Source organism: Mobula hypostoma, chromosome 15 (assembly GCF_963921235.1).
Source record: "Mobula hypostoma chromosome 15, sMobHyp1.1, whole genome shotgun sequence".
Classification (NCBI taxonomy): Eukaryota; Metazoa; Chordata; class Chondrichthyes; order Myliobatiformes; family Myliobatidae; genus Mobula; species Mobula hypostoma.
The window spans coordinates 5,905,659-5,916,816 of NC_086111.1; positions in this window are offsets into that span (position 1 = coordinate 5,905,659).

Sequence of the window (11,158 nt, forward strand, 5' to 3'; positions counted from 1 at the left end):
CAATGGAACGGCCTTTCATAGCACACGCCCAAGGAGCTGTTAGTCATAGAGGCAGAAAATTGGATTACAGGTAATTCCTTAAATATTGTTGAGTTCTCAACCATTGGATGAGATTTTCATGTTATCCTACACAATCCTCAAAACAAGCCTGATATTCTAGGTCAAAAGCTCATACGGAGGATTTTCCACAGAAAATATCTACACGAACACCCACACCCACACCTAACTCTCTTAGCTCCATCCTTCCCCTTGCTCCAATGTGGCTCGATCAGCTTGTCATCCTTCACTCTTCCTCTGTCATCTACCATGTTCCATCATTCTCCCTTTCATCTTTATACTGGCTGTCTTCCTCTTCGCTCAGTCCTGAATCAGATGTTGGACCTGAAATCTTGGTGGCTCTTTTTCCCTCCAGAGATGCTGTTCGACCCATTGAGTTCCTTCAGCAGATTGTTTGTCGTTAATATTAAATGCTGGGCGCCACGGTAACATAGTGGTTAACGTGATGCTATTACAGCTCAGGGCGTTGGAGTTCAAAGTTCAGTTCTGCTGTCCCCTGTAAGGAGTCTCTGTACATCCTCCTGTGGAATGCATGGGTTTTCTCTGGGTGCTCTGTTTTCCTCCCACAGTCCAAAGATGTACCGGGTAGGTTAATTGGCCTTAGTAAATTGTCCCGTGATTAGGTTAGGGGTAAATCGAGATTGTCAGGGGTTGCTGGGCAGCATGGTTCGAAGGGTCAAAACGGGCTATTCCGCACCGTACCTCCAAATAAATCTATAAATAAAATATCTGTAGTATGTTTGTTGCTAATATCTATATATAGACAGGTTGGCCTCGACAGTCACCTGAGGACCCACTAATAGACACCCCCCCCCCTTAGGAGAACAACATACTGGATTAGAGTAATCGCACGCATTATATATATCCCTGGTCTTGAGGTGAATGAACATGGAACATAGAACAGTACAGCAGAGGAAGAGGCCATTCGGCCCACAATGTTGAGCTTTATCGAAAGGAGAGGCAGGAAGGCATAGGTGGCAGTGTAGCTCTGTTGGTAAGAGATGGAATTACATTAGAAAGAAGTGACAGGGTCAGAGAATGTTGAACCTTTGTGGGTGGAGTTAAGAAACCGCAAGGGTAAAAAAAACATTATGGGAATCATCTACAGGCCTCCAAATAGTAGCCAAGATGTAGTGTTAAAATTGCAAAGGGATTTGGTAAGGGCATGGAATAAGGGTAATTGTAATGGGGGATTTCAGAGGAGTGGGAAAATCAGGTTGGTGTCAGATCGCAAGAGGGGGAATTTGTTGAATGCCAATGAGATGGCTTTTTAGAGTAGCTTGTGCTCAAGCCCACTAGGGGAAAGGCTATCTAGGATTGGGTGTTGTGTAATAACCCAGATTTTATTAGTCCGCTTAACGTAAGGGAACCCTTAGGAGGCAGTGATCATTATTTTTTTGAATTCATACTGTAAAATTTGAGAGGGAGAAGCATAAATCAGGTATCAATATTGCAATGGAATAAAGGGAATTACAGAGGCATGGGAGAGGAGCTTGCCCAGGTGCATTGGAGGAGGATACTGGCGGGGATGACAGCAGAGCAGAGATGGCTGAAGTTTCAGGGAATAGTTCACAAGTCACAGGATAGATATGTCCCACAGAAGAAGTTATTTTCAAATGGCAGGGCTGGGCAATGGTGGCTGACAAGGGAAGTTAAGGACTGCATAAAAGCCAAGGAAAGGGAATATAAGGTGACAAAAGTGAGTGGGAAGTTGGATGATCGGGAAGCTTTTAAAATCAACAAAGGGCAACTGAAAAAGCTACTGTATAAGAAGGGAAAGGATGAATTACGAAGGCAAACTAGCCGATAATATAATGAAGGATACTAAACTTTTTTTTCGGTTATATAAAGAATAAAAGAGAGGTGATAGTTGATATTGGGCCACTGGAAAATGATGCTGGTGAGGTAGTAATGGGGGACAAAGAAATGGCAGATGAACTTAATAAGTACTTTGCTTTGGTCTTTACTGTGGAAGCCACCAGCTGTATGCCAGAGGTTCATAAGTGTCAGGGAGCAGGAATGAGTGCTGTTGCTATTACAAACGTACAAAGGAAGAAGTGCTAGACAAATTCAAAGGTTTTCAGGTGGATAAATCACCTGGACCAGATGGACTACAGCCCAGAGTCCTGAGAGAGGGTGCTGAAGAGACAACGGATGAATTAGTCATGATCTTTCAAGAATCTCTTGATTCTGGCAAGGTCCTGGAGGACTGGAAAATTGCAAATTGTACTCCATTCTTTAAGAAGGGAGAAAGACAAAAGAGAGGAAATTATAAGCCAGTTAGTCTAACCTCAGTGGTTGAAAGTGTGTTGGAGTCTATTTTTAAGGATAAGGTTTTGAGGTACTTGGAGATTAATGATAAAATAAATCAAAGTCAGCATGGTTTCTGTGAAAGGAAATCTTGCCTGACAAATCTGTTAGTTCTTTGAGGAAGTAACAATCAGGGTGGACAAAGGAGAGGCAGTGGACATCACTTACTTAGATTTTCAGAAGGCATTTGATAAGGTACCTCACATGAGTCTGCTTAACAAGTTAAAATTCTACGGTGTTACAGGAAATATACTGGCATAGATAAAGGAATGGCTAACGGGCAAGGGCAACAAATGGCAATAAAGGGGGCCTTTTCTGGTTGGCTGCCAGTGACTAGAGGTCTTCCTCTGGGGTCAGTAGTGGGACTACTAATTTTCACAGTTTGTCAATGATTTAGATAGTGGCAAAGTTTGAGGGTGATACCAAAATAGGTGGAGGGGTAGGTAGGGCTGAGGAAGCAATGCGAAAAAGGTGGCAGATGGAATACAGTGCTGGGAACTGTATGATAATGCATTTTGGGAAAAGGAACAGTAGTGTGGACTATTATCTAAACAGGGAGAAGGTTCAAACATCAGAGGTGGAGAGGGACATAGGAGTCCTTGTGCAAGACTCCCAGAAGAATAATTTACAGGTTGAATCTGTGATAAGGAAGGTAAATGCAATGTTGGCATTTATTTCAAGGGAATAGAATATTAAAACAAGGAGATAATGCTGAAGCTTTATAAGACACTACTCTGGCTGCACTTGGAGTACTGTCAACAGTTTCAGGCCCCTTAACTCAGAAAGGATGTGTTGCCATTGGACAGAGTCCAGAGGAGGGTCTCGAGGATGATTCCAGGAATAAAGGGTTAACACATGAGCAGCATTGGGCCTGTACTCACTGGAACTTAGAAGAACACAAGGGGATCGGATTGAAATCTACCGAATGTTGAAAGGACTAGATAAGTTGGATGTGGAGAGGATATTTCCTCTCGTGGGTGTATCCAGAACTGGAGAGCACAGCCTGAAAAATGGGGGTAACCTTTTTGAACAGAAGTAAGGAGGATTTTTTTTAGCCAAAGGGTGGTGAGTCTGTGGAATGCTCTGCCACGGTCCGTGGTGGAGGCCAAATCCGCGGGTGTACTCAAAGCGGAAGTTGTTAGATTCCTGATTGGTCGGGGCATCAAGGTATATGGTTGTTGGTTGTCTGGTATCCGGGATCAGCCATGATGAAACAGTGGAGCAGACTCAGGCTGAATGGCCTAATTCTGCTCCTAAGTCTTATGGTCTTATCCAGCCTCTCGAGATAGCACATGTTCTCCAAGCCAGGCAGCATTCTGGTAAACCTCTTCTGCGCCCTCTCCAAAGTCTCAACATCCTTCCTATTGTGAGGCAACCAGAACACTATGCAATACTCCAGGTGTGGCCTAACCAGAGGTTTATAAAGATGAAACATAACCTCTTGACTTTTGAACTGAAAGCCTCGATGAATAAAAGTCAGCATTCCATAAGCCTTCTTAACCACCTTATTGACTTGTGTAGCCACTTTCAAGGAGCTATAAATTCAAATCCCAATATTTCTCCTACTCAGCAACACTGTTTAGGATCTTGCCCTTAACAGTGTAGTTTTTCTTGCATTTGCCCTACCAGGGAGCAACACCTCACATTTACCTGGGTTAAACTCTGTCTGCCATTTCTCTCCAATATTTGCAACTGACCTATATTGTGCTTTATTCTTTGCCAGTCTTCTACGCTCTCCACAACTCCATCAATCTTCATATCATCTGCAAACTTACTAACCCACTCATCTACATTTTCATCCAGGTCATTTATATATATTTCAGACGGCAGAGGTCCCAGTACAGATTCCTGTGGAATTCCACTAATTACTGACCTCCTGCTTGAATAAGTCCCTTCAAACACCACTCACTGTCTTCTATGCGCAACCCAGCTGTAAATCCAAACAGCCAATTCACTGCGGTTCCCATGCATCTTAATTTTCTGGATTAGCCTCCCATGAGGGAGTTCGTCAAACACCTTACTAAAGTCCATGCAGACAACATCCACTGCCTTGCCCTCATCAATCTCTCTCAGCACCTTGTCAAAAAACTCCATCAAGTTGGTAAGGCACAACATGCCCGCACAAAGCCATGATGGCTCTCCCTAATTAGGCCATGGGCTTCCAAGTGCTCATAGGTCCTGTCCCAAAGAATTTTCTCCAGCAATTTTCCTACAAAAATGAGAAAGTATTTTGTACCCTGCTTTCATTTTATTGTTTTAACCTATTACATTACAATTCAAGTATAACAATAGCAGCCATTGTCACTTTATCAGCAAGGTTTTTTCTTTTTCTCCAAAACAATCTAACGTTGAACATTTGGTGTTCACCCCACTTTATTATTTTCATTTTAGAGGTATAGCATGATAACAGGTCCTTCTGGCCCAACAAGCCTGTGCCGTCCAGTTACACCCATGTGACCAATTAACCTATTAACCCGTATATCTTTGGAATTTGGGAGGAAACTGGAGTACCTGGAGCAAACCTACTGTTACGGGGGAAATGGGCTTTGGTTCAACGGGCTTAATCGGAAATGGGCGAGGCAAAGTAGGTTTGGTTTTCAATTTTCCACCCTGTTATTTGAGGAAAGGGGGAAGTATGAGTGTGAGGGCAGCTTGCTGTTCTCGGTGTCGGATGTGGGAGGTTCTGGAGTCTCCTAACCTCCCGGACGTCCACATCTGCGCCAGGTGCACCGAACTGCAGCGCCTAAGGGACCGTGTTAGGGAACTGGAGCTGCAGCTCGATGACCTTCGTCTGATCGGGAGAGTGAGGAGTTGATAGAGAGGAGTTACAGGCAGGTGGTCACACCGGGGCCACGGAAGGCAGACAAGTGGGTCACAGTTAGGAGGGGGAAGGGGAAGGGTCAGGTACTAGAGAGTACCGCAGTGGCTGTGCCCCTTCACAATAAGTACTCCTGTTTGAGTACTGTTGGGGGGGGACAGTTTACCTGGGGGAAGCAACAGTGGCTGTGCCTCTGGCACAGAGTCTGGCCCTGTAGCTCAGAAGGGTGGGGAAAGGAAGAGGAGGGCATTAGTAATAGGGGACTCGATAGTAAGGGGGTCAGATAGGCGATTCTGTGGACGCAGTCAGGAGACCCGGATGGTAGTTTTCCTCCCTGGTGCCAGGGTCCGGGATATTTCTGATCGTGTCCAAGATATCCTGAAGTGGGAGGGTGAGGAGCCAGAGGTTGTGGTACATATAGGTACCAATGACATAGGTAGGAAAAGGGAAGAGGTCCTGAAAGGAGAATATAGGGAGCTGGGAAGGGAGTAGAGAAAAAGGACCGCAAAGGTAGTAATCTCGGGATTACTGCCTGTGCCACGCGACAGTGAGAGTAGGAATGGAATGAGGTGGAGGATAAATGCGTGGCTGAGGGATTGGAGCAGGGGGCAGGGATTCAAATTTCTGGATCATTGGGACCTCTTTTGGCACAGGTGTGACCTGTACAAAAAGGACAGGTTGCACTTGAATCCTAGGGGAATCAATATCCTGGCGGGGAGATTTGCGAAGGCCACTGGGGAGGCTTTAAACTAGAATAGTTGGGGGGTGGGAATCAAATTTGAAGAGACTAGGAGAGAGGAGGTTAGTTCACAAATAGAGAAAGCTAGTAGACAGTGTGTGAGGGAGGACAGGCAGGGGACAGAGATCAGGAGCACTCAGACCGAAGATGTAGGGGAGAAGGAAGAAAAAGATAACAAAGTTGTTTCCTCCATTAGGTATAAACAGAGAGTAAGAGGTGGAGAGTTTCTTAAATGTATCTATTTTAATGCTAGGAGCATTGTAAGAAAGGTGGATGAGCTTAGAGCATGGATTGATACCTGGAAATATGATGTTTTAGCTATTAGTGAAACATGGTTGCAGGAGGGGTGTGATTGACAACTAAATATTCCTGGATTTTGTTGCTTCAGGTGTGATAGAATTGGAGGGGCAAGAGGGGGAGGTGTTGCATTGCTTGTCAGAGAAAATATTACAGTGGTGCTTTGGCAGGATAGATTAGTAGACTTGTCTAGGGAGGCTATTTGGGTGGAATTGAGGAATGGGAAAGGTGTAGTAACGCTTATAGGGGTGTATTATAGACCACCTAATGGGAATTGAGAATTGGAGGAGCAAATTTGTAAGGAGATAGCAGATATTTGTAGTAAGCACAAGGCTGTGATTGTGGGAGATTTTAATTTTCCATACATAGACTGGGAAGCCCATTCTGTAAAAGGGCTGGATGGTTTGGAGTTTGTAAAATGTGTGCAAAATGTTTTTTTGCAGCAATACATAGAGGTACCAACTAGAGAAGGGGCAGTGTTGGATCTCCTGTTAGGGAATAAGATAGGTCAGGTGACTGAGGTATGGTTGGGGAGCACTTCGGGTCCAGTGATCACAATGCCATTAGTTTCAATATAATTATGGAGAAGGATAGGGCTGGACCCAGGGTTGAGATTTTTGATTGGAGAAAGGCTAACTTTGAGGAGATGCGAAAGGATTTAGAAGGAGTGGATTGGGTCAATTTGTTTTATGGGAAGGATGTAATAGAGAAATAGAGGTCATTTAAAGATGAAATTTTGAAGGTACAGAATCTTTACGTTCCTGTTAGGTTGAAAGGAAAGGTTAAAAGTTTGAGAGAGCCATGGTTTTCAAGGGATATTGGAAACTTGGTTCGGAAAAAGAGAGAGATCTACAATAAATATAGGCAGCTTGGAGTAAATGAGGTGCTTGAGGAATAGAAAGAATGTAAAAAGAATCTTAAGAAAGAAGTTAGAAAAGCTAAAAGAAGATAAGAGGTTTCTTTGGCAAGTAAGGTGAAAATAAATCCAAAGGGTTTCTACAGTTATATTAATAGCAAAAGGATAGTGAGGGATAACATTGGTCCCTTAGAGAATCAGAGTGGGCAGCTATGTGTGGAGCCAAAAGAAATGGGGGAGATTTTGAACAATTTCTTTTCTTTGGTATTCACTAAGGAGAAGGATATTGAATTGTGTAAGGTAAGGGAAACAAGTAGGGTAGTTATAGAAACTATGATGATTAAAGAAGAGGACGTACCGGCACTTTTAAGGAATATAAAAGTGGATAAGTCTCCGGGTCCTGACAGGATATTCCCTAGGACCTTGAGGGAAGTTAGTGTGGAAATAGCAGGGGCTCTGACAGAAATATTTCAAAAGTCATTAGAAAAGGGGATGGTGCTGGAGGATTGGCGATTTGCTCATGTTGTTCTATTGTTTAAAAAGGGTTCTAAGAGTAAACCTAGCAATTGTTGGCCTGTGAGTTTGACGTCAGTGGTGGGTAAATTGATGGAATGTATTCCTAGAGATGGTATATATAACTATCTGCATAGACAGGGTCTGATTAGGAACAGTCAACATGGATTTGTGCGTGGAAAGTCATGTTTGACAAATCTTACTGAATTTTTTGAAGAGGTTACTAGGAAAGTTGACGAGGGTAAAGCGGTGGATGTTGCCTATATGGACTTCAGTAACGCCTTTGAGAAGGTTCCACACGGAAGGTTAGTTAGGAAGGTTCAATCATTAGGTATTAATATTGAAGTAACAAAATGGATTCAGCACTGGCTGGATGGGAGATGCCGGAGAGTAGTGGTGGATAACTGTTTGTCAGATTGGAGACTGGTGACTAGTGGTGTGCCTCAGGGATCTGTACTGGGTGCAGTGTTGTTTGTCATATATATTAATGACCTGGATGATGGGGTGGTAAATTGGATTAGTAAGTATGCAGATGATACTAAGATAGGTGGAGTTGTGGATAATGAAGTAGGTTTTCAAAGCTTGCAGAGAGATTTAGGCCAGTTAGAAGAGTGGACTGAAAGATGGCAGATGGAGTTTAATGCTGATAAATGTGAGGTGCTACAGTTTGGTAGGACTAATCAAAATAGGACATACATGGTAAGTGGTAGGGCATTGAAGAATGCAGTAGAATAGAGGGATCTAGGAATAGTGGTGCATAGTTCCCTGAAGGTGGAATCTCATGTGGATAGGGTGGTGAAGAAAGCTTTTGGTACACTGGCCTTTATAAATCAGAGCATTGAGTATAGGAGTTAGGATGTAATGCTGAAATTGTACAAGGCATTGGTAAGGCCAAATTTGGAGTATTGTGTACAGTTCTGGTCACCGAATTATAGGAAAGATGTCAACAAAATTGAGAAGGTTTACTAGAATGTTACCTGGGTTTCATCTCCTAAGTTACAGAGAAAGGTTGAACAAGTTGGGTCTTTGTTCTTTGGAACGTAGAAGGTTGAGGGGGGACTTGATAGAAGTGTTTAAAATTATGAGGGGGATAGATAGAGTTGACGTGGATAGGCTTTTTCCATTGAGAGTGGGGGAGATTCAAACAAGAGGACATGAGTTGAGAGCTGAAGGGCAAAAGTTTAGGGGTAACATGAGGGGGAACTTCTTTATTCAGAGAGTGGTAGCTGTGCGGAACGAGCTTCCAGCAGACATGGTTGAGGCAGGTTCGATGTCATTTAAAGTTAAATTGGACAGCTATATGGACAGGAAAGGAATATAGGGATATGGGCTGAGTGCAGGTCGGTGGGACTAGGTGAGCGTAAGAGTTTGGCACGGACTAGAAGGGCCAAGATGGCCTGTTTCCGTGCAGTAATTGTTATATGATTATATGGTGACCATGCACTTCCCTACACTGCATTAATCTGCCCATTCTCCTAATTTCTTTGCTTATTTTCCGAATCTGTCCAAATCTTTTTACAGACTCCTACCCCTCCACCTGCATTAACTGCAGACTTGGCCATAGAGACTCAATTCCATCATGGCACAGTGGAGAACTTGCTAAATTAGTATCCAGGAATATTGATCCAGTCATGAGTTCAAATCCCATTGAAGCAGTTAGCAAAATTAAATTCCATCAACCATGGCCTTCACTTAATTAGGATGTAGGATGAATAAAGCAGTGCAGGTGGGGAAACATTGTAGTTTGGTTTGTAGGTGGACTCTCCATATATGCATTTAGTGATGACTTCTCTACTCTACTGTCTACCTACTTTTCAATATACTTTTTTGCCACCTGAACATATGGTTTTTGCTGCTTCTCCCTCTACAATACTCTTCAAGCATTCAGCCATCTTCCAAGTCATCGCTTAGTCTTATGCTACCCTCATTGACAGTTAATCACCTGTGCACTCTAACTTGTCGATTTTTCAATTATTTTCCCTCACCCTTTTCCTTTTGTCCCTTCAGCCTTTATTGGATATTCATCTGTAACATAGAGTCATTTTGATAAAAAGCTTGTCTTTCAATCTATCAAGTTCATGCCAGTACTTCAGTACTGAAATCCAATCAGTCCAGGTCTCCTGCCATTTATCATGCAACCCTACAAATTATTTTCCTCAACTGCCTCTGGAAAATTTTGGTTGAAAGAGTTTTACACAGAGTGCCAGAGGAATGCAGCAGGTCCGGCAGCATCTATGGACATGAATAAACAGTCAACATTTTGGCCCAAGACCCTTCATTAGGGCTGGAAAGGAAGAAAGAAGCAGCCAGAATAAAGATGGGTGGAGAGAGAGGAGGACAAGCTAAAAGGTGATAGGTGAAGCCAGGTGTGTGGGGGACAGGGGATAAGAAGGTGGAAGGGAGGTGATAATTGGAAACAGCAAAGGGCTGGAGAAGAAATCTGATAGGAGAGGAGAGTGAATCATGGGAGAAAGGGATCAATTCTGACTTCTTATTTCTTCCTTTCCAGTCCTGATGAAGGGCCTCAGTCTGAAACTTCGACTGTCTATTCCTCTCCATAGATACTGCCTATCTTGCTGAGTTCCTCCAGCATTTTGTGTGTGTTGCTCTGGATTTACAACATCTGCAGGATCTCTTGTGTTTATGAAAATGTTTTAATCAGACATATTGTCAGTGATTTCCAGATCATAATCTGGTTGCCTTAGAATAGAGGGATGTCCATTTACTACAGAAATTAGGAATTTCTTTAGCTAGAGAGTGGTGATTCTGTAGAATTTGATGCCACAGGTGGCTGTGGAGGCCAGGTCATTTGGTGAATTTAAGTCAGAGGTCGATAGGTTCTTGATTAGTCAGGGTGTGAAATGTTACGGTGAGAAGTTAGGAGAATGGAGTTAAGAGGGAGAATGGATCAGCCATGATGAAATGACAGAGAAGACTTGATGGGCTGAACTGCCTAATTCAGCAACTATCTGTTATGGTCTTACTGAGCCTTTGTATATGCTGGGCACAGAATAGATCTTCAGAGATGTTGACACCTATGAATATGAAACTGCTCACCCTTTTCACTGCTGACCCCATGATGAGGATTGGTGTGTGTTCACTTGACTGCCCCTTCCTGAAGCCCACAACCACTTCCTTGGTCTTACTGACATTGAGTGCAAAACAGCATTCATCCCACTGATCTATAATCTCCCTCCTCAACACCATTTCAAATTCTGTCAACAATAGTTGTGTTATCTGCACAATTTACAGATGGCGTTTGAGCTGTGCGTAGCCAAACACTCGTCAATGTAGAGCAGAGCAGTGGACTAAGCACGCATCCGCATGGAGTGCCACTGTTGCTTGTTAGCGAGGAGGACGTTATTTCCGATTTGCATTGACTGTGGTCTCCCAATGAGACGTCACGACGAGTCTATTTGGTCAATTAGGTCCATACGGGCTTCTAGCAAAGCAATCCTATTTATTAGTCCCATTCCTGGCACCAGAGTAGCATAATTCGGCTCCATTACAGCTGGAAGGCGCTGGAGTTCAGAGTTCAATTCTGACGCCATCCGTGAGCAGCCTGGAC